The following is a 25,041-nucleotide window of genomic DNA, read 5'->3' on the forward strand; positions in this document are numbered from 1 at the left end:
AAATCGATGTTGATCTGCTAGCCTCTGTTCTATTATTTCTGATTCTGGATGTTTTTCTTTCTAGAACTGGTGCCTTCATTTCAAATATCCTCTTCTTGTTGGACTTGATCTGTAATAATAGAACATTATTTCTTTTTTAAAAATCACTGTATATTTGCAATGGGTAAATACCTTTTCTTCCAATACTTCTGCAGCTGCTGGCCCTGGTTGCTCAACCAACAGTCCTGAGTCACGTAGCCCATTTTTCACAGGACATCCAGGAACTTCAATGTCTAGCACAGACCTTGTTAACCTGGGTGACATCTGAGCCAGTATGGTTTTCTGAAATTTATGTTTCATCATATTTTTTAAGGGAGAGACACTCTATCTGACTTCTCTGATGAGATCTATCCAGTATGGTTGAACCTCTGACATAGCTCTCATCTTCTTCAGAGCACACAAGTCCCACTGGGGTAGTGTTTCACTGGGGGATGATGATGATGATGATTATCATCATCATCATCATCATCATCTAATAGTATGCAAAAGTGCATCTTATTAGACTGACACAGCTTATCCCAATTATTTGTTTTCTCATTTCCACTCTATTTATTCCCAGGTGCATCATAAGTAATACAGCTCATCAAAGTATAAAGCTGCCAAATGAAGTACTACAAATCCCCACTTTATTGCAGCTGATGTATAATACATACACACAAAGGAGGAGTTGCTATACCTTGCTATCCAAATAAGAGTTTCAATGCTGCTAACATCCATCTTGCTTTGACAACAAATGGAAATACAGCCATTTTTCCTCTATTGATTTTAGAGTTAGTTGATGCTGGGAGGGTGAATGTAGATGAGAGTCCAGGTAGTCATAACAATAATAACTCAACCATGGGAACCCAAGGTCATTGGGCTCTGAGTTGATAGAGTTTTGGTGGGCTGGAGAACTGGGGAGAAAGCCTGTGCTTCAATCTAATTGGGGAATGTGATTTATGACTGTTTATTAAAGGAGGAAATTGTGCTTTGTTACACTGTACCCAGGGGAGGGGAATTTAGTTTTTGGTTTGAACTATATAGTGCTGATACTATGTGTTGTGTCCTGAGCCTGCTGAAGCATTTAGAGGGCTCAGAAATGTCCTGGGCAGACCAAAAGCTGCCTGGGACCAGACTGGCTGTCTCTAGCCTTGTGAGCATGCACAAGGCGGGAGACAGCCTCTGCAATCATTGGCTGACGTTGTCCAGGCCTAGGACATATAAAAGGCTGCACGCCGTTTTGCTGTTGTTGGTTGTGGAAGTGAATAATAAAAGAAAGCTTGTTGTTACATGATGCATCTCCTCTTAATGCCTCCAACCTGCGAACATAACAGTGGCGATGAAGGTGGGATCGTTGTAAGCCACATTTAACATCGAAGAAGAGAGGACTTACCAAGAAGTCCTGGGAAGTTCGGCATCCAGCACAGCAACTCTGCCTGCCAGTATAGCATCACGGCCAAGGGACCCCTTCCCCAGATAACAGGCTTGCAGCGAAGGCATTAACGAGGGTTACAGAAGATGTCTAAGATTGGCCACTTGTCCTAGTTTGAGATTGCACACCCAGAGCGCTGGAATTCGTACGTGACACGAGTGGAAAACTATTTCAGGGTCAATCAGATAACAGAAGATGGCCTTAAAGTGGCTACCCTGCTGTGTGTCTATGGACAGGAAACGTTTGACATAGCAGAGAATCTGGTGGCCCTGGCACTTTTGGAGTCAGTGTCTTATACAGACTTGAAGAAGATGCTGAAAGAAATTTCCACCCTAAACTTTATGTAATTGCTTGGTGACATGCATTTGAGCAGAAGGACAAGAGGCCTGGTGAGTCTGCTGTGGACTTTATTGCTGCCTTAAGGCAAGCAGCGAGGCCTTGTGAATTCAAGGACCTGGAAGAGAGGCTGTGGGATCGTTTCCTTTGTGGCCTAAGGAGTCGTGAGCTGCAGCAGAAGATCTTCGCCAAGTAAGATGTTTCTTTCAAGATGCCTTGAGAGAGGTTGCAGCTGAAGAAGCAGCGGGCGGCACTGTGAAGGCTTTGTGGCTCGCCAGAAATTCTCCAGCCACCGTGACCGTCCATCAAGAGGTCGCTCAAGAAGATCCAGAACAGGATCCTGAAGAGAAGAAAGACAGGCTGCACCAGCCAGCAGAGAGAAGGCCAAAGGAGCATCCAGACAGGGCCACAGCATCTTCTCAGTGTTTTGGGTGTGGAGGACGTCACAAGCGAGCTGACTGCAGGTTCCGCTCCACCATTTGCCAGGCATATGGCAGGCAAGGCCACATTGCCTCCATCTGTTTGGGTTGCCAGAAGGTTCAGCCTTGGAAAGAATTGCTTCAGAAAGGTACCAGGGTCCTCAGCCAACACAGGGTGGGTTTCTGCGCGTTGCACAGGAGCATTTTGAGAACAGGGATACACAAGCCCCTTAAGAAAAAGCTTCACATTGACATGAAGCTGCAAGGGGTTCTCTTGTCAATGGAGTTGGACACAGGGTCCACTCTATTGATCATTTCACATGACACCTTTAAAAGGATTTGCAGCAGTAGTGGCTTTTGAGTCAAACTTAGGCCATCGAACTTAATTCTCACTGACTTCCAGAATTCCAGAGTCAGTGTGAATGGGGAGGCTATGCTCAAAGTGCAGCGTAAGGCTTTTGAGGGCCTACTAGATGTGTTGGTAGTTGGGGGTGATCGCACGAGTCTCATTGGACTCGATTGGTTTGAGGCCCTTGGAATCCAAGTGACTGGGCTGCACAGCCTACAAATGTTAGGCCTCGCAGAAGTCTGCAAGGAGTTTGCTGATGTGTTTAGCAAAGAGTTTGGTTCATACAAAGGGCCTCCCATTGCCCTACGGTTAGATCCAGCTATCACACCTATTAGGATTAAGCCTAGAAAGGTACCTTTTGCTCTCAAAAGCAAAACTGGAGCTGGACAAGCTGCTCCAGCAGGGCATCTTAGAACCTGTGGACTCTAGTCCATGGGAAACCCCCATTGTAATGCCTGTAAAGGCTAATGAAGAAGTCTGAATTTGCGCGGACTATAAATGTACATTGAACAAAGCGCTGCAACAGCAAGCATATCCAGTGCCTGTGGTAAGCCACATTCTGGCCTCCCTCAAGGGGGGGGGTTTTTTGCAAAGCTTGATTTGGCACAGGCCTACCTGTTGATGAGGCAACAGCTGAGGCTCAAATAATCATAACGCACAGGGGAGACTTTAAGGTCAAAAGACTGCCCCTGGCAGCTTCCAAAGTATAATGGAGCACATGCTCCATGGTATTCCTGGTGTCTGTCCCTTCTTCAATGATGTCCTTATTGCTGGGGAGTCATCTCTAAACTTAGCTGAAAGATTAAGGGCTATCTTGTTTCGTTTCTGCCAGGCGGGTCTAAAACTGAAGCAAGATCAATGCAAAATTGGAGTCACGTCCGCTGAATTCTTAGGCTTCAGAACTGATGCTCAAGGCATCCATCCTTCTGAATCCATGCTTCAAGCAATTCAGCAGGCCCCAAGTCCCAAGTCCAAAAGCGAGCTTCAGGCTTTCCTGGGACTCTTAAATTTCTATCACGCATTCCTTCCCCACAAGGCTGCAGTGGCTGAGCTGTTACACCGGCTCTTGGATAAGCAGGCTCCATGGCAGTGGACTCAGGTCCATGAAAGGAGTTTCAATGAGGTTAAGGCCTTGCTCTCTTCAAATGCAGTCTTAGCGCATTTCAATGAGCAATTACCAGTGTTCATCGCATGTGATGCATCCCCTTATGGGGTGGGAGCAGTACTCAGTCACCTGAAGACTGATGGGACACAAGTCCCTGTGGCCTATTATTCAAGGACTCTGTCATCTGCTGAGCATAATTATGCTCAGATTGACAGAGAAGCCTTAGCCATAGTGGCTGGCATAAAGAAATTTCATGCTTTCTTATATAGCCGCCACTTCACGGTCTATACAGACCATAAGCCTCTGCTGGGGTTGTTTACTACAAACAAGCAAACCCCTCATATAATATCTCCCAGAATGCTGAGATGGTCAATTTTCCTGTCAGCATATGACTACACACTGATTCACAAACCTGGAAAAGATATGGGCCATGCAGATGGCCTCAGCAGATTACCTCTAACACAGATAGAGTCAGATCCTGCTCCTGTTATTAACATTCTCTCCATTCAGGAGTTGCCTGAATCTCCCCTCAATGCTAGGGACGTGGCTGCAGAAACTGCCATTGATCACATGCTTACACATATACTGACATGGGTGTTATCAGGATGGCCTGACACGTGTCCAGATACTGAGTTTCAAAGCTTCTGGCAAAGGAAGCACGAGCTTTCCACATTCAAAGGATGCCTGTTATAGGGTAGTAGTTATCCCAGCATCATTGAGGTCTAGAATCTTGATCTCTCTGCATGAGGGACATCCGGGTATAGTCCAGATGAAAGCGCTTGCGCGCAGCCATCTCTGGTAGCCTGGGCTCAATAAAGCCATCAAGGCCCAGGTGCACGGGTGTCAAATGTGCCAACATTCAAGGCCTGAAATGTCTCAGGCCCCTGTACATAGGTGGGAGGAAACACAATCCCCTTGGTCAGGGGTACATATAGAGTAAGCTGGGCCCTTTCAGAGGCAATTCTTCCTTCTCCTCATTGATAGCCATTCCAAATGGCTAGAGGTTGTGCCTGTATCCTCCACTACTACTGCTAGGACCATCCAGGTGTTGAGAGGAATCTTCGCTTCTCATGGACTTCCAGATATCCTGGTCTCAGATAACGGCCCCCCAATTTACCTCTTTTGAGGTCCAGGCTTTCCTACAGGCCAACTTGATCTGGCATGCAACTTCAGCTCCATTCCACCCATCTTTCAACGGCCAGGCTGAGAGGATGGTGCGCATTACCAAAGATGATCTCAAAAGATTCACTTATGGCAGCTGGCATCACAGTTTAGCTGATTTCCTTCTTGCATAACACACCACACCTTGTACAGCCACAGGAAAAAGTCCACCAGAACTCCGCTGGAGTCGCTGCCTCATCACAAAATTGGACAGGTTGCACCCAGACCGGGTGGCATCACAGATGTCACAGCCACGGGCACCTAGGAGACTACAGGTGGGCAATCTGGTCTGGGCAAGGAACTATGGTCCTGGACATCTCTGGGTCACAACTGTAGTATGCAAGGTCTCTGGGCCGCTGTTATACGAAGTGGACTTGGACGAATGGCACATCATCCAATGGCACATAGACCAACTGCGCTGGAGGCTGCCCAGCAACACTTCCACTCCTGGCTCTGCTCTCTCTTTATTCTGGACCACAGTCTTCCAGATCCAGCAGGTTTTCACATGCTACCACACATGTTTCCATGGCAGAATGGCGACATTCACAGGATTCAGTTATTGCTCCAGAACAGGGGTCATCCCAAGCTTCAGCAAGTGCTCCAAACAGGGGGTCTCCAAAAAGGGGGTTTGCCATGGAGGTGGCTCCTGACTCTGGCACCTCCGGCACATACACGGGTTATTGGGGCACATCAGCCACTCAGGCCACTCCAGCTGCTGGTCTTGGGTTCGAGGGACACTGCTCCCAAGAGAAATCCATTGTGGATTTGGGGAATTTCACCTCACCACTGGACTTGGGGAATTCCATCCCCCAAGGAACCCTGGCTTGGATTCAGAGGATCCAGCCAGTCAGCAGCTGGGTGGGTCACCTGGGTCTTTGGGGCATCAAAGTCCTGGTCTGCCTAGCCTGGCAGGTGAGCTGGCAGGCCAGGCACACTCACCAGCCATCAGAAGGTCACAGAGGGCCAAGGGCCCACCCAAACATCTTGGAGACTATGTGAGGTTTCTGTCAAGTCAAGGGAACTTTACTAGTCCTTAAACAAATCAAACACTCAATAAAGGGGTGTTCTGCCCAGCATATTATTTTGTTGTATTTTTTTCTGTGAAAAATTATAAATGTAAGAATGCTCTGCCTATGTGCAGGCATATTGTACTTCACAATAACATCCAGTTCATTGAATGCATGTACCTGTGCTGCTACATAAGTAAGCATTATTGTTTCATCCAGGGGGGAGGGATGTTATGTCCTGAGCCTGCAAAGCATTCAGCAGGCTCAGAAATATTGTAAAGGGTCCTAGGCAGACCAAAAGTTGCCCGGGACCAGACTGGCTGTTTCCAGCTTGTGCACATGTGCAAGGTGGGAGATAGCCTCTGCAATCATTGGCTGACGTTGTCCGGGCTAGGACACTATAAAAGGCCTGCATGCCGTTTTGCTGTTGTTGATTGTGGAAGTGAATAATAAAAGAAAGCTTGTTGTTACACGATGCGTCTCTTCTTAATGCCTCCAACCTGTGAACATAACACTATGTTTCTCGAATAAAAGATTCTTTAAGGTAAACAATGCCTCGAAGTTCTTTTGAAGAGATTCATCTGTTGGAACCATGACATTGAGCACTTAAAGTATGTCAAGAAGCTACAAGAATATAGTTTGCTAGGGAGAGAGATATGATAAAAACAATTGTCTCTCAAAGAGGTAGACCACAACACAGTTCTTCTTTTGCCTCTTGCATTAGGACAAGAGGAAGTGAATTCTATTTGTAGAGATTCAAGAGAAAGATTAGGAAAAATTTCCTACATGTAAGAGAAGTTGAGCAATATAGCGAATTGCCTAAGGAAATTGCAGAATCTCCTTCTTTGAAGGTTTCATGAAAGTGCAGGATAAACATCCGTTAGGGATGGCTTCAAGTGCCCAGCAACATCGTTAGTTCATTTCCAGTGAATCTTACTTAAAGCAATGTTTCTGAAATATTCGACCTCCAGGGAATGCTTTCTACATCAATGTCTCTGCTGAGAAAACTCTGAGAATCCATCATGAATGGCTTACCTCAATGGCTTACACCAACCTTTTGCAAAGCATGCAGAGGAACATTTTACAACCTATATTATATTCATGTGGCCTTATTTTCCAACACTCTACAGATGAAAATAAGATGTGATTTATTCTTATCCAAAAGATCAATAGATAAACTATCTCCCATAAGAAATTGCTAAAGGTGCTTCTGCATCATAAATAGTTAGACTCTGATTTAAATTTTAAGTGTTTTTTCTAAATCTAGAACAAAAAAGTATGCAGCAAGGAACTGAAATATGTGAAATTGTCAGCTGTGAATCAAATAATGTTTTAAGACTCATGTGCATTGATTTACATGCATGTTTACTAGAAAAAAATGTCTTCTACTATTGGTGACATTTACTCCCACACAAGATTTATCTCTTCCACTAGAGATGAGGATAAAGATGATTTTTGAAGAATTGTAGTTTAGCAAATATATTAGAAATCTTTTGATAAGTCAGAAGCATAGTAATGATCAGTTACAGGAGGAAGATAAAATATGTTTCCAGTTCCTAGAGCTACCAATCATTACTTCTCAGAGCATAAACAATAGCAGTTGGGAAAATCATCCAGTTTCAGTTATGGGACTGGTTCAGCCTTTGCTGCTGTAACAAATGGCTTATCCAGTGAGAAAAATGGATATGACCGTGTTGATTCTTTTGAATCTCTTAGAAGCATTTCATCACACTCTTCATCATAGTATCCTTCTGTATTGGTTCTGTGGTTTGGAGTTAAGAATATTGTGCACTGGTTCTGTTCTTGTAGGGTAAGATTCATAGAATAACATAAAGTAAGTCTCTTCACTCCATATATTGCTATGCTGCATATTTGTGGTAGGGAGATGAACAAAGAATGCCAGGAAAGTATATCAAGAGTATTGTCAGGGCCCACTTCAAAACCTCATCCTAAGAAAGCAGAACTTGTGGAAGCAGTTTCTTCCAAAAGGAATTTTTATTAGGAGAAGCTGATAGCAGGGATAATAGACAGCATCTGAGGGTTTCCCACTCAGATCAATAGGTTAAAAGTGTCCCAAGAAAACCCCATCCCATAGTTCATCTGGTCAGTTTAAATGGTCCAATCCCCAGGTTTTAAGTCTGTTGTGGGAAAGATGAGATAACACCAGGCTGTCTCAGGGTTGCAGTGATTTTTGTTGGTTTTTCACACCTTCCCTCGCAATATGGAGATAAACCAGTTGCCGGAGGCGCACATTCCATTCTTCTCCCCTCCTTTCTAGCTGACACCAAGGGTAGAGATAGTTTACAGAGGAAGTATGCAGAAAGCAAAGTGTTACAGTGTAGCGATAGAGGAAACAAAGCAATAACCTGTGATGCTTTCCCCCCTCCCTCCAGGAGTATGGCAGAATCCAGAAGTATAAAGAGAAAAAGGTTGAGTTAAAGAAAGAAAAGAGTCCCTTTAGAATATGGGTTCTGACAAGTATATTCTTTCAAGAGAGTCATCCAAGACATAAACTTGAATAAACATTCCAACTGTCCAGATAAATAATTATTACAAATATTTGTTGTAGAATTAGGAATCTGTTTATCTGGTACAGGAGTAGGCAACCTTGGCTCTTTAATGACTCATGGATTTCAACTTGAAGAATTCCTGAGCAAGCCATGCTGGCTCAGGAATTCTGGGAGTTAAAGTCCATGAGTCATAAAAGAGCCAAGGTTGCCTACCCCTGATCTAGTACTATAGCGAAGTATCAATCTTATTTCATTCTTTGATGAAGTGACTAAATTAGTAGACCAGCGAAATGTTATGGACATAGTATACTTAGACTTCAGTATGGCATTTGACAAAGTAGACCACAATTTACTGCTTGGTAAACTACAAATAGGTGGAATCGACAACATCACCACAGATGGATTTGTAGCTGGCTGACAAACCATACTTAACAAGTAGTCCTCAATGATACTACATCCACATGAAGAGAAGTTAGCAGTGGGGTACCACAAGGCTCTGACTTAGGTCCAGTACTCTTCAATATCTTCATTAATTTTCATTAATGACTTAGATGAGGGAATAAAAGGGAAACTCATCACATTTGCAGATGACACTAAACTGGCAGGAATAGCCAATACCCCAGAAGACAAACTCAGGATTCTATTCTATTCTATTCTATTCTGTTCTGTTCTGTTCTGTTCACAAATAATGTTGGAGAATTGGTATTTTAAAAAGTCGATCAACAAAGGACTTGAATGCAAGTGCATGTTTAATAAGTTCAGTATCTTCCAGCTTGAGCAGTGTTGTCAATGTTCTTAGAGATAGTTCATATCGCTGAAGGAAGCCATCCGGCCAGTGTTGTAATGCTTTGAATTCTTCTGAGGATATGGGCAAATGCTTTAATATCAGCCCTGCACACAACTAAAGTCTTTGTTCTCCTGTCAGCAATCTATTCTATTCTTCTAGTTCTGGAAATAATGGCTGCTGACCTAATCCACACTTGTGCTTCTTGGCATTTCCCTTGTCTACCTGTTGACTGAGGCTATTGTACTCTGCTCACCATTTTCAGATCATACAGAGATCCAACTTCTTCTCTTTGCAGAAAGCCATTAGATTCTTGCCCTGAGAGTCCTCCATGATTCCTTTCTTGAATTCAACAGAATAGCTCTTTCTTTTTGCATTCATCATGTCTGGGGTCAAAAAACTGGTATTATTGCCTTTAAATTAAAAACCATTAAACCAGGGGTGTCAAACTTGATTTCATTGAGGGTTAGGGTTGGGCATTGTGGATTAGAGTTGGGGTGGGAATTGGAATTAGAGTTGGGGTTGGAGTTAGGGCTGCCCTGGGGGAGTAGGGGTTAGGGTTAGGCATGGGAAGCCTGGCTGTGGGACACCTGCACCATGGTAAGTGGAGTGCGTGGAGCAGATTTCCCCCACCTGCCAAGCGGCAGCAGCACCATCAAGTCACAAGCAGCCAAATGTGGCTATAGGACAAGTAGGGTGGTGTGGGAAACCTGGCTGCCTGTGGCACAGTACCGGTAAGTGAGGTGTGTGGGGCAGATCCATCCCCCCTGCCTACATGTCAAGCCTCTTGTTAGTGGCACTGGCATGATGCACCATGTGGCATCCTGCTGCGTGAGGCCTACCATTAAAGTGGCTGGCTGCAGAACAACTGGGGCAGTGTGGGAGGCCTGGCTGCCTGCAGAATGGTACCGGTAAGTAGGGCATGTGGGGCAGATCCATCCCACCTGCCCATATGCCGAGCCTCTTGTTAGCGGTACTGGCATGATGCACCATGTGGCATCCTGCTGCGCGAGGCCTACCATTAAGGTGGCTGGCTGCAGAACAACTAGGGCAGCATGGGAGGCCTGGCTGCCTGTGGTATGGTACTGGTAAGCAGGGCGCATGGGGCAGATCCATCCCCCCCAGATGCCAAGCCTTGTGGCAGTGGCACTGGCAGCCCCCCCCAATGGAACGGACAGGCAACCAGCTGCACAGGCTCTTAAGTAGGGCTTATTTTTGGGATAGGGCTTATATTAGGCTCAATCCAAAAAAATCAAGCTAGGTCTTATTTTCAGGGTATGTCTTATTTTGGGGAGAACAGGGTACATCAAACATAATGTCTTATTTTGTCCTTAGTTTTTTTATAACCTCCCAGTAGCTTTTGATATCATAATTTGTGGTATGCTTCTGGATAGAATGTGGAGAGTGAGAGCAATGATGTTATAGTGGTTCTCTTTCTTTCTCCATTATCAGGAAATCAGAGGGTCATCCCAAAACATTAGTTTCAGCCAAAGCCTCCAAGACTGCAAAATCTAGGTAGCTCCCAAGAGAAATGCTGCCAAGTTCTTGCTGATCAAGAACATTTTGCAGTTGTGACTGAGGGACACAAGTATGTCCTTCAGAAACTTAGTATGAACAGCTTCTAAAGTAGTTGGTTGTGTTGTGATTCATTGATAATTTTATCTGATACAAAGTTACATAGACATACATTGTATTGGATGATGCAGTATAGGTGGCCTTACTTCTTTCTTTGGCATTCTAAATTATTGCAACATGTTTGTGCTCAACTGAATATTTTAATAGAACTTCCTTTGTGAGGGATTAGCTTGTTGCTTTGGTAGCGAATATGAACTGTCATTTTCTCAGCAATTAGACACATAGGTTTATCAAAACAACCCACACTCACATTAGCCACTAATGTGTTTACTGAAGTAGACACTTCTGTGAGGAAATACTACACATGTATATTCATTCCATTTCTTATAGACCTGTAACTGAATGAGAGATTACGGAGGTACAAAGGCACTGAGTCAGTTTTAGATTGATATAATCCTTGCAGGCAGAAGGCTCCACAGACTAGCAACAGGCTGATAAATAATTGAAGTTGGAATTAGCCTAAAACAGATACAGCTTTTTCAACTGTAATAACAATGGCAAGGATTTGTAATAAGAATGGTACATCTCTAAAGGACTGCTGCTTACTTCTTTTGACAGCTGGGAGTGGAAGATAGATTGCTAAATGGTTGTGAAATTATATTCCCTAATCAGAGTGGAGGGCTTTATTAGTCTTATAATTGCTTGTTCAATAGCCATTTTTTATTTTTTTTTACAAAAAGAATCTATAATAAAATGAATTTGTTTATTAAATAACTCTTTAATTAGAGCTGTATTAAACACACCATGTTCCTAACATTTTCTTCCCTTGCAATTACTTAGATGAAAGCATTCATCTGTTATAACTTTATTGACATTAGTAGCCAAAGCAGCTGTGCCAGGGTTGTTGAATATGTTGCTGTTTTGAAGCAATCTTTGCCCTTCCTCTGAGAAAAAAAATTAATTTATTTCTGTAAAATGTCATGTCCCAACACATAGCTCTCATTATAAACTAAACTCATTTGAGAAACTCTGAAGTATTTAAAAATAAGATAAATCTCATAAAACTAAAACAAGGGTATAATTTGCCATGTCATTTAATTTAAAGATCTCTTACATTTTCAAAAGTAAATAATGTTTAAGACTATGAAAATGGAAGCAAAACTTGCAGAGTTCAAATCTCAGAAGTCAAAGATGATGTCTGGCCTTCCTCCAGGTCAGAGCGGGTGAAGTTTCAATATTGTGCATAACATCTGAGTATTCTCTTAAGCTAAATTATATTTTTTTAAAAATCAAATATGCTTTTCATATTTTAGAATCTTGGTTATCATTACACAAAATTTCTATTTCTAGTTTGTGTTATTTTTATAGAATACTGAAAGGTTCAAATTAAGGAGCATGCAAAAATGAATTAATGAAATATTTTATTTGTTTTTGACATTTCTAAACTGCTTTTCATCATAAAAAATAAGCCCAAAATAGGAATATAAAGAATAGAAGAAATTACAATAGAAAGAATTTTGTATTTTTAACAATTATTTACAATAGCAGCCTTCAAAACATAACTCTCCAATTTTCATAAACATCACAAAAAGAAGTTGCAGAGCACAAATTAATTTGACTAAGACCAAAAGTTTATAAGGCTGATTGCTTAATGCACTCAAGCAAGGAGACAGTTCCATAAGCAGGATACACAGTGGTTATCAACCTGTGAGTCGGGACCCCATTTGGGGGCGAATGACCATTTCCCGGGGGTCGCCAAACAATGCAGTCCACCATTTTTTCCCCCTTTTCCTTAGCTGTGCTACTCCCTTTTATTCTATTGGCTTTTGAAAGCCAATAGAATAGACTCTCTGAATAGAGTCTAATTCTATTGGCTTTCAAAAGCCAATAGGAATTGTCCAGGCTGTTTCTGCCCTGCTGAGCCCACCAAAAGTCCCATTCTGCAAATGGTGCTGCACCGGTTGAGTAGTCCTCAACTTACGACCGGTTGAGTAGTCCTCGACGTACGACTGGTTGGGGGTCATGGCGTTAAAAAGGTTGAGAACCACTCCATTAAGCTAAGGATAGCCTTGTAGTTACATAACCCAGAAAGTACTCTAGTTGTCATGTCATCACTAATCCTTATCTTCAATAGGCTAGACATATCTAGTTTCCTTAACCACGCATCATATAGTTTAGACTCCTTATCATCTTTGTTGCTCTTCTCTGCAGTCTTTCTAGGGCCTCAGCGTCTTTTTGGTATTGTGGTCATCAGAAATGGACATGTATTCCAAGTATGACCTCACCAGTGCTGCATAAAGTGGTTCTATCATTTCTCATGATCTTGATGTTAACTTTCTGTTGATGCAGCCCAGGACTGCATTGGCTTTTTTGACAGCTGCAGCACACTGCTGGATCATACTTCAGTAGTGACTCAGCAGTACATCAAGATCCCTCTCACAGATACTATTGTTAAGCCAGGTGCCACCTATTCTATACCTGTGCATTTTTTTTTCCTGACTAAATGCAGGATCTTAAGATCCTAAGTAAGATTTCTTATCACTGAACTGCATCTTCTTGGATAGGCCCTTCTATATCTTGAGTCTGTCCTCCAACTCTTTCCCCCCAGCTTGGTGTCATCTATAAATTTGATGAGTTTTATCACTTCATCTAGATCAGGGGTGTCAAACATATTTTGCCAAAGCAAGAGTATTCAATATTAGTAGCGTTGACATCCGCCCCCCCCCCTTACAAAAAGAACAGATCCTGTAATGTAAACAAAAGCATATGTTAATGACTAGTTTTTGGTTTGTTGGGGTATTTCACATGAAACCTTTTGATAAGCCTGTCAGCTTTCACCTCACTGGATTTCACCCAGGTGGCTTCAGACAACAGGTATCCCTTCCATTGTACTAGGTACTGCAATTTCCCTTTAAAAATTCTAGAGTCAAGAATATATTTCACTTCATAGTGGGTCTGTCCCGCAACTACGAGGGGCCCAGGTGCCTTCTTTGGGGGAGGTCTTAAAGTGGAGCCCCGATAAGGTTTCAACAAGCTGCAATGGAAGATTGGGTGAATTCTCCCTAAAAATCTAGGGAGTTTTAGTTCTATGGTGACCGGATTGATGATCCTTACTATAGGGAAAGGCCCCAAGAATTTTGGTCCCAATTTCTTGCTGGGCAATTTGAAGCGTAAATATTTAGTTGACAAATAAACCTTTACCCCAACTTGGAATGTTCTTTGGGGAGCCCTCTTTCTATCAACCTGCTTTTTATAGGTTTCAAAAGTCTTTTTCAAAACAGTTTTTGTGTTTCTCCAAACTTCTTTCCACACCCTCATCCATTGGTCAAGTGTCTGGGAACCGGAGGGCACCTGAGGGCATTTAGGTATTGGGCTGAACTCTTTTCCTGTGGCCACACTGAAAGGCATGTAGCCGGTGATGCTGTGCACAGAATTATTGTATGCCACCTCCGCAAAAGGGAGGAGGTCAGTCCAGTTTGTCTGTTGGTAAGAAATGTAACATCTAAGATATTGCTTTACCATTTTGTTAGCGGATTCTGCAGCCCCATTGGTGGCTGGATGAAAAGCAGATGATAGACCTTGAGATGATCCAATTAATTTAAGAAAACTCTTCCAAAACTTCGTTGTGAACTGCACTCTCCTGTCTGAAATTATTCGCTTAGAGGCGCCATGCAGCTGGTAGATATGTTTCAGGAAAAATTTGGTCAGTCGTTGGGCAGATGAAAGTCCTTTGCAGGTGATGAAATGAGCCTGCTTTGAGAACAGGTCTATTACAGTCCATATGACAGTATTTCCTCTACTTTCAGGTAGGTCTACTATAAAGTCCATAGCTATTTCTTCCCATGGTTGAGAAGGGTCTACCACAGATTGCAGTAACCTAGGGATTTTCCCTGGGATTCTTTTCTTTTTTATTAAAAAGTTTTTATTTTCCATTTGTTCATGCAAAATACAATTCAATTAAAATAAATTCGTAACCATTGGTACCGCCTGCCCATACCCCCCAGGCTGCGTCCACCCTCTCTAATCCTTCCCTACTTCCCTCCTCTTTCTCTCCTCCCCTCCTACTCTCTTCCCCTCCCCTTCTCCTCTAACCATCCTACTTCCTCCCTACTCCTTCCTCCCCTCTCATCCCTCTCACACACATGAACGCAGCATAGGGGAAATGCCCAAGCATTTAACATGACTATATTATCATTACCCACCCACTCACCCACCCACCCACCCTCAACTCTCCCCCCCTCGCTTCCCAGAGCAGAGTACAGGGTTATTAATAAGAAAGTTAACAATAATAAAAAAAAAGAAAAGAAGAAAGAAAAAAGAAAAAAAAAGAAAAGAAAAAAACATCATATTTAACCTTTAACTCCCATTAAATTAAGTCATATAAACAAATCTCTACAACAGTTACTATAAAATTTACTCATAAAATAAATGAAACTTTATAGTCCCATATTTTTTCTGAATATAATCTATCCATCTTCTCCATACAATAATATATCTTTCTTGTGTATGATCCTTCAAATAAGCAGAATTTTTTGCCATTTCTGCAAAGTTAGAAACTTTAAATATCCATTCTTCTAAAGTAGGCAATGAGTCCTTCTTCCAATACGAGCCTACTAATAACCTTGCTGCAGTTAATAAATTCAACATTAAAGTAGTTTCTTTGTCATTTAAATCCACAAAGATACCCAATAGGAATAATTGAGGGGTGAACTTTATCTTCCTTTTAAAAACCTTTTGAATGTTCCACCAAATCATAATCCAAAAAGCCTTTACCTTTTTACAATTCCACCAAACATGAAAATATGTTGCATCCATATTACCACATCTCCAACATTTGGGTTGTAAATTTGGATACATACAAGATAATTTTTTAGGATCTAAATGCCATCTGTAAAACATTTTATAAAAATTTTCCCTCAAATTTTGAGCTTGTGTAAATTTAACATTTCTAATCCAAATTGTCTCCCATAAGTCCAATGGGATCGGATCCTGGATATTCTGAGCCCATTTAATCATACAGTCTTTAACCAATTCTGTTTCAGAGTCTAATTCTATTAAAGCATTGTAAATTCTTTTTATATGGGCCTGACTCTGATCTTTAATCTGAATAACCAGATTTCCATCTTCTAGTGTTATTCCTTCTTTCTTATCTACAGTCCACCTGTCCACTATTTGTAAATATTGAAACCATGACTGTAGAATATTTTCTTGCCTTAATACATCTAGAGATTTTAAATGCCAATCCGAACCTGACCAAGTTAATAATTCTTTATACGAAATTTTATCAAAGTTCATCCCCTTAGAAATCCCCTCAATTGCATGTCTAGGAATCCCCCAGATAGGTATTTTATAGTTTAACCTATAATAATACTTTTTCCAAACTCGAAGTAAGGCACTCCTTAAAATATGTGATTTGAAAGCCCGGTCCACTTTCTTATTAAAAATTAAATATGTATGCCAACATACATTAAATCCCACCCTTCAAGAACAAGAATATCCTTATTTGTTAAATTAAGCCAATCACTTATCCAAGTTAAGGCAGCTGCATCATAGTATAATTTCAAGTTAGATGGTTTAAGTCCTCCTCTTTCTCGGGCATCTTGCAAAATCTTAAACTTAACCCTTGGTATTTTCTCCCTGGGATTCTTTTCATTGTGGCACATACTGTACAACTTTTTACCTAGTTTTCCACATCCCTTTTCAGCCCTGGCCACCAAAATTGCCAGTGGGTGAGGTGTAGGGTTTTCAAATATCCAAAGTGTCCAGCCTGTTTACATCATGGCTGTATTTGAGAGCATTAAGATGGAGGGCTTCTGGCAAATATAATTTTCCCCTTTGTAAGCCAAGCCATCCCTGCACATTAGGGAAGTTTGATTATCTTTGAACCATTGATCTCTGAGGAGCTCTCGTTTTATTTTCTTTACCCCAGGGTCATCAGGATTGGAGACCTTTTGAGGCGTAAGTTGAGCAGTAGTTTGTGGATTGGGGATAATTGCCTCGTTAACCTCCTCCCATTTGCTTTTGTATTGGGTTACCCCAATACAGGGATAGCGCATCAGCTAGGAAGTTCTTTCCTCCTGGTATGTACTTTAGAGTGAAGTTGAAGCGGTTAAAGTACTGTGCCCACCGCACTTGTTTTGGGGACAATTTGCGGGGAGTTTTCAGTGTTTTTAGATTTTTGTGATCTGTCCATATTTCAAATGACACCTTGCTCCCTTCTACATAGTGTTGCCAGTTTAATAACGCCCACCTAATCGCGAAGGCCTCTTTCTCCCAGGTTGCCCATCTCTTCTCACTTTCAATTAATTTCTTAGAGGTGTAGACGCAGGTTTGCAGGACCCCACTTTTGTTCTTTTGCAGTAACACAGCTCCAACTGCCACATCGCTGGCATTGGCTTGAATCACAAAGGGCTCCCCTGGGCAGAGGTGCTTTAGGACTGGTTCAGCAGCAAATAGTCTCTTTAAATTCTCAAAAGCTGTTTGATAGCCCATTGTCCATGCTAGTGGTTGGCCCAGTCGTGGCTTCCCTCCTCCTTTGTCTGTTTTAAGTAATTCTGTAAGGGGTAGGGCAATCTTGGCAAAAGAGGGGATGAATTGATGATAAAAGTTGGCAAAACCCAGAAAGCTCTGGAGCTGTTTGTGAGTCGTTGGGGGCTGCCATTTGATTATAGCTTTCACCTTGGCTGGATCCATTTCAATACTCTCATTGGAAATTCTGTAGCCAAGATAGTCTAATTGGGTCTGGTGAAATTCACATTTCGACAATTTGGCATAAAGCTTGGCATTTAATAGTTTCTTTAACACTTCTCTCACCAGCTTTATGTGATCAGTCATATATGTGCTGTATATCAGGATGTCATCAAGATACACCAAAATCCTTTTGTACAAGTGATCATGTAGGACCTCATTAATCAACTGCATAAATATGGCTGGGGCCCCCTGTAGTCCAAATGGCATGACTTTGAACTGATAGCTCCCCATAGGAGCTCTTCCTCTTTTATTCTCACCCAGTAATATGCCTCTCTCAGGTCTAATTTAGTGAAGACACTCCCCTTAGCCAGATGGGTTAATAAGTCCTTTAGGAGGGGGAGGGGGTATTTATTTTCCACACTGACAGCATTGAGACCCTTATAGTCTATGCAGAGATGAAGAGACCCATCTTTTTTCTCTTTGAACAACACAGGGGCTCCCATGGTAGATTTGGCCTGTTCAGTGAACCCCCTTGCTAGGTTTTTGCTCATGTATCGCTGCCTCTCCTCCATTTCGAGGTGGGATATAGCATACATTCTCGGTCATGAGGGTTTGCCTCCTGGCACCAGTTCAATAGAGCAGTCATTGGATCTGTGAGGGGGCAGGGCATCGCATTCTTTTTCACTAAATGCCTCCTCCAGGTCCCAGTACTAATTGGGGATGGGTGGTTTGTCTGGCAGTGGTGAAGCAGCCATGTGCGCTCACTCATTGGGTGGCCTAAGGTGTCCCACAACATCGGTTGAATCAATGGGAGGTTTAGGCCCTATAGGTAGTCTCACAGTTCTCATTCCTTTCTCCCACCAGATAAATGGTTTCCATTTGTCCAACCAGGCTAGCCCTAGGATCACAGTCTCAGTCATTTTTGGAGCCACTAGGAAGTGAATAAACTCCCAGTGCGCACCTATTTTGAGGCATAAGGGCTCGGTTAATTGTGTGACAAGAATCCCTCCCATCAGGGAGCCATCGGCTTGCTCAAACCTCACAGGTTTGGAAAGCTGTTTTGCCTGTATGCCCATTTTCATGGCAAATGGCAGACTAATAATGCAGTGGGTGCATCCCAAATCAATTAGCATGTTTAAGTCCATTTGTGCCCCAGACGTAAGGATTATAAGTTTGGCAGCCAGTGAAAGAGGCGGGATTTGTTGACTCACCTTGGGTCATTCTCTCCTTCATCATCGCTGTCAAAGGAGAGTAGAGCAGAGGCGGGTCCACCCAGAGTCTCGGCATTCTCCTGCGTGGGGGGTGTAATCTGTGTAACCGGTTCCTGCGTGACTCAGTTGGAGTTGTCTCTTGTCAGCCGCTGGGCAGGTTGTCTTCTTGCCATTGGTTCTGGTCTGTTCTGTAATCGGGGGTAGGCGACTGGACAGTTTGCTGCTTGATGTCCCTTCTGTCCACACCGGAAACACTTAATTGATGGGCCTGTAGGTGGCCTGGGTCTCTCAGCCGTTGCAATAGTTGAAGATTTTCATGGGGGTGATTGCTGTTTGGGTAGCTCTGGTTGCTGCTCGGATTTGTGTGGGGGAGGCTTCTTATAGTAGGCAAGCTGAATGTCTAGCTTCACTGCTGCCTGGTACCATTCTTGCAGCTGATCAGATACGACTCGATAGATGCATGCCTGAGAGAGGTGACCGTCTAATCGCTCAATGAAGTGATGGATTAGGGATTGTTCAGGCCACCCCTCTATTCGACCTGCTATCTTGCAAAATTCCTGCACATACTCCAGGGCAGGCCTGCCAGCTTGTTTTATTTTGTGGATCTGTTCTCTTGCTTTAAGAGCAAGATTTGAAGATGAGTTTTCAAATCTTTCCCTCAGCCCTAGGAGGAAGAGTTGGGGGTCTTCCAATTCAGGGGCTTGCTCATTATATAAGTATTTCAGCCATTCAGATGCTTCTCCCTCTAGTCTGGATGCAATCACATCTACCATGACCCCCGGGCCTGGTTAGAGATAGGCCCAGCAATTCAAATGAGAGCGCACTTGGTTGAGGAAAAAAACAGCTTCTCTGGGTCCCCATCAAAGGTTGCTCTGAAAAGTGGTGCAATCATAGGCTGTTGGGGCCCCCCGTGTGGCTGTTGTTGCTGGCCCCATTCTGGCTGCAGATTTATGCCCAGGGGTTGCACGTTCAGGGGCTGTGGCCAATCTCTCTGCTGTGGTCGGTCTCCCACCAGCTGCTGATCTCCTGGCTTCTGCACCATCCCAAACTGTTGCATGGCCTCTATTAGCTGTGGCAAGCTTAGATGCTGCTGATCATCTACCTGTGGGGGGGGGTGCCAATCTGCCCATTGCTGCAGAGGTCTCAGTCTGGGATTCCCTCTCTCTTCAGGGCTGCAGTTCCTGGTTGGGGGAACCAGGATCTGATCTGCAAGGGAGGTGCTGTAGGCATCTCTCTGCAAGGATCGATTTCTGCTTTTCACATCTGGGGTTTGGAATCTTTCAAGTGACTCATCCAAAGCTTGAATAGCAGGCCATTCATTAGCTCTTACCATTCTGCTTTTGAAGTCTTTGCTCCCAACTGGGAGATCTGCCAGAATTCATCTTCCCACATCATGCTGTCTGTTGTTTCCTCCTCTGGGTTATCAGTAGCTGCTGGGTCTTGAAGCAAATTCACTTTTTTCATGATAGATTTTTCTTCCCTGAATCTTTACCAGCTCCTTTCATGCCTAGAGACAGCAGTCCTGGAGTTCAGGACCCCAGGTTGGTTGAAAAGGATTTGAGATCTTAGCATGATGTCATGGTTCCGACTAATGAAACACTTCAAAGAACTTCCAGGCATTTTATCCTAAAAAGTCTTTTTATTCATGTGACAAAATGTCAGCACGGCATGATGAAAGGGATGCTAAGATCTGAAATTTCCACCCACCGAGCAGTTATTTTTGCTAGCGTTTCCCCTCCTTTATTTTGCTGTCATGATTTACGTTCTCCAATTAGTTTGAAGGGCAAAGGTTCTCTTCCATTCCCTTTTGCAGGCTTTTCCTCCCTCATGCTCCTCTGAATTAACTCTAAAAGTACCAGACAGTTCTGCATATTTTGTCAAAGCAAGAATATTCAATATTAGCAGCATTGACATTAGTCCGTGGAATGCTGCTTTTTATGTCATCACTCTCATTGACATAATTGGATATAATCTGGTGATTGATATTCCTCCTTAAACATGTGCCTCTGGTTATATTTTGCATTATTTCTAGAATCATACAATCATGAAGCTGGAAGGGACCTTGGAGCTATTCTAGTCCAACTCCCTGCTCAAATGGTTGTTCAGTATATTCTTACAGGCCTCCAGTGATGGAGCATCCACAACTCTGGGAGGCAATCTATGCCACTGATTAATTGCTGTCATTGTCAGGAAATTTCTCCTTAATTCTAGATTGGGTCTCTTTAACAAGCTTCTACCTATTACTTGTTATCCTGCTTTCAAGGTGTTTTGGAGAATAAGTCACCCCTCTTCTCTGTGGCAGCCCCTCAAGTATTGAAAGGCAGCTATCAGGTCACCACTAATCCTTATCTTCAATAGGCTAGACATATCTAGTTTTCTTAACCGTGCATCATACAGTTTAGACTCCTTATCATCTTTGTTGCTCTTCTCTGCAGTCTTTCTAGGGCCTCGGCATCTTTTTGGTATTGTGGTCATCAGAAATGGACATGTGTTCCAAGTATGACCTCACAGTGCCGCATATAGTGGTTCTATCATTTCTCATGATCTTGATGTTAACTTTCTGTTGATGCAGCCCAGGACTGCATTGGCTTTTTTGATAGCTGCAGCACACTGTTGGATCATACTTCAGTAGTGATTCAGCAGTACATCAAGATCCCTCTCACAGATACTACTGATAAGCCAGGTGCCACCTATTCTATACTTGTGCATTTGTTTTTCCTGACTAAATGCAGAATCTTAAGATTAAGAAATCGTAAGATTTCTTATCACTGAACTGCATCTTCTTGGATAGGCCCAATGATCAAGTCTGTCAAGATCCTTCTATATCTTGAGTCTGTCCTCCAAATCTTTAGCATTTCCCCCCAGCTTGGTGTCATCTATAAATTTGATGAGTTTTATCACTTCATCTAGATCAGGGGTGTCAAACTGATGGCCCACGGGCCTGATGCATCATGCTCAGGTAATGCCCACCCCAACTCTACAAAGGCAAAAATGTCACGATATGTCATGATACATCACATGATGCGATTGAGTTTGACAGCCATGATTATTTATAAAGATACTGCAAAGTACTGGGCCTAAGGGGTACACCATTATATGCTTCCCTCTATGTAGACATAGTTCCATTGAGGACTACAGACTGGGTGTGGTTGGTCAGCCAATTGTGAATCAATCTGGTGATGGTGCTGTCTATCCCACATTGTTCTATCTTACTAAGGAGAAGGCTGTGATTTACTTTGTCATATGCCTAACTGAATTCCCAATATACTATTCCACAGCATTTCCCCAATCCACTAATTTAGTCACTTTATCAAAAAAGGCAATAAGGTTTGTCTGGCGTGATCTGCTTTTAACAAACCCACACTTTCTTCTAGTAATTCCCTTGCTTATTTCTAGGTGCTCACAAATCTGCTAGTCGGTTATCTTTTCAAGGATTTTCCCAGACACTGAGGTTGGCTGGTTGCCTCTAGTTTCCTGGATCCATTTCCCCCCCCCCTTTTTTGTAGATTGGTACCACATCATTTCTTTTTCAGTCTTTGGGTAATTTTCTTGTACTAGAGAAGCTTTGAAAGATATTTTCAGTGATTCCAAGTTCACATCTGCCAGCTACTTCAGAATCCTTGATGTAATCCATCTGGTCCAGGTGATTTATACTAGTCCAGGGTGGATAAGTATTCTCTTACTAATTCCTTGCTTATTTTGACTTGCATACCTGTTCTACTTCTCTCGATTCTGCTTTTGATAGGCTGGACTGTTTCTTCTTTTTGTGTAAAGACAAATGCAAAAAAGGAATTAAGTAGTTTTTTCTTCTCCCTGCTGCCTGTCACCTTCTTGCCATCTGCTCCCATGAATAGATTTATCCTTTCCTTGACTTTCTTCTTATTCCTAACCTACTGTAAGAAAGGAGGGTTTTTTTTTGTTATTTTTTGACATTATTTGCCAGTCTTAGCTCATTCTAGACCTTAGCATTCCTGACTCCCTCTTTGATTCAGGCTATTTTCTAGTATTCTGTTTTAGTTATGTGACCTTCTTTCCATTTTTTAATGCTTGTCCTTTTTGTCAGAGTTCTTTCTGCAAACATGCTGGTTTCATCTGGAGTCTCTTGTTTTTCTTTGTGATATTGTTTTTGCTTGGGCCTTTATTATTTCATTTTTCAGAGTTTCCCAAACTTCTTGAATTGTTTTTCCTTTTAGGATTTCCATCCATGAAATCCTTCCTAATCTCTATCTTCATTTGTTGAAATCAACTCTTTTAAAGTCTAAAACAGTAATCTGATTTTGTTCATTTACCTGAGGCTGCATTATGTTGAATTCTAGTATGACATGGTCACTCTTCCCCAAAGAGTGTTAAAGTTCCTATAACTTTTACTCCATGTACTGTTTCACCCTTCTTACTAAGGATTACTATAGCGGTTCCTATAATTCCTTCCTCTATCTCTTGTATGACAAAGTTGCTGCAGATTTCCCCCCCCCCAATTGTTGTCAAGGTAGTCAAAGTTCTCCATTACTATAGTGCACACCCCAGCTAACTGATTAGCAAAGAGTTCATTTGTTTTCAGCTCTTGATTGGGTGGGTTGTTGTACGTACCTACAGCAAAATTATTTATTTTTCCTCTGATATTTACCCAAATAATTTCAAGAGGCTTTCATTCTAGTGTGCATTTTTCTAGAGATGTAGTTATTTCTTACATAAAATGCAACCTCCTCCTCTTTTGTGGGGTCTGTTTCTCTTGAACAATTTATATCCTTATAGTCATGTGTTCTAATTGTAGGTTCCATCCCACCAAATTTCAGTAATGACAACAATATCCTATCTACCCTTTTGGGCTAGGATTTCAAGCTCTCATTGTTTGTTCCTGTAAGGACCCACTTCAATCCCACATCTTAAGAAAGCAGAACTCTTGGGAACAATTTTTTCCAACAGGAACTTTTATTAAGAGTAGTTGATAGCAGGCATAATAGACAAGATCTGAGGGATTCTTTAAGGTCGATACTTTAAAGGGTCCCTAAGCAAACCCCACCCCATAGTTCATCCGGATGGTTCAGAATGCCCAATCCCCAGGTGTTAAGTCCATTGTGGGAAAGGGAAGATAACATCAGTCCGACTCCATTTGTAATACAATGTTTCACAGCTCTTCACACCTCCTTTTGAGACCAGAGAAATAACCCAGGTTCCAGATGTTTGCATTTCTCCCCCCCCCCTTTCTTAACTGCCAAGTTAAAGAGAAGAAGGTTTAGAGAGATGCATAGTGCAGGGGGCAATTTGTTACATTGTAATGGGCAGTAGACGCAGAAGACAATAAACAAAAAGTTACATTGTAACAAATAGAGGAAGTGAAAGTCATACCCCACAGGCATATCCCCCCTTCCCCTTGGGAGTATGGCAGAATCCAGGGAAAGGTGAGATTTGGTTTTAGATCAGAGGAGATAAATAGAAATGAAATATAAATGGATTCTGACAGTTCCCCATACCATGAGCATTGGTGTATAGGCATCTGAGCCTTTTATAGTTAACCCTGAGTTTGCTTTCTGCACCTTCTGATTTATCCTTGTGTGTCTCTTTTTTATCCCCTTTCTTATTATCTGCTTTGTTTTGTTAGGATTTATGCTTTGGATTTAATCCTATAGGTTGATTCCCTTCACTCTCCAGTGATAATTTGGTAAACTAAGCTAGTTATTTCCCAAACACATTCTCACCAGTTTTGTGAGATTGCACCTCACTCTTGTTAGAAGTTCTTCTTATAGGTAATGTAAACTATGGTCTAGAAATCAATGTTCCCATGATGGCACAATCTTTGATGAGCAGATAATGAGTATTTTGTCCTATAGGCAGTGGAAATCATGGTCTAGAAATCACCATCCCTTGATCTAGCACTTTAGTTCTAAAGTATTCTGTTCTCTCATTGTATGTTGGCCTTTCATTAGGAGTACGGATGAAACAATAATCTTACAATACAGAGTCTGCCTTTCTGCCTTGTTGCTCATAGTTCTTTGAAATTGATTTCAGATTCTTAGTTGCATCATTTGTCCCAACATAAACGAAGAGAAAGGGAAACTAATTGGTAGGCTTGATTATTTTAGGAAGCCTCTCTGTCACATCTTTAATCTTTGCACCTGGAAAACAACACATCTCTGTTGAAAACTTATCAGGTCTACAAACTGATGATTCTGTTCCTCTGAAAGTGAGCCACTGATCACCAATATATGCCTTTATTTCTTTGGGGACATCTATGCTACTTCACTTCTTATCATTTAAACTTTTTTCTTCAGATGTCTTTATATTTTCTTCCAAGGGAAGGATATGAAAATTGGTTGCTCAGTTTCAGGAGCAGGAGCTGCCTTTTAGATTTTTTTTTTATCTTTGCATGACATGCTGATCTTGCCCTTGCCCTTCCTCTTTATTTCCTTATTATGTTCTGTTTGGATACAGACTTCTGATTCTAAT

This window comes from Crotalus tigris, unplaced genomic scaffold, assembly GCF_016545835.1.
Source record: "Crotalus tigris isolate CLP2741 ecotype Arizona unplaced genomic scaffold, ASM1654583v1 scf7180000017666.379230911805:20528666, whole genome shotgun sequence".
Lineage (NCBI taxonomy): Eukaryota > Metazoa > Chordata > Lepidosauria > Squamata > Viperidae > Crotalus > Crotalus tigris.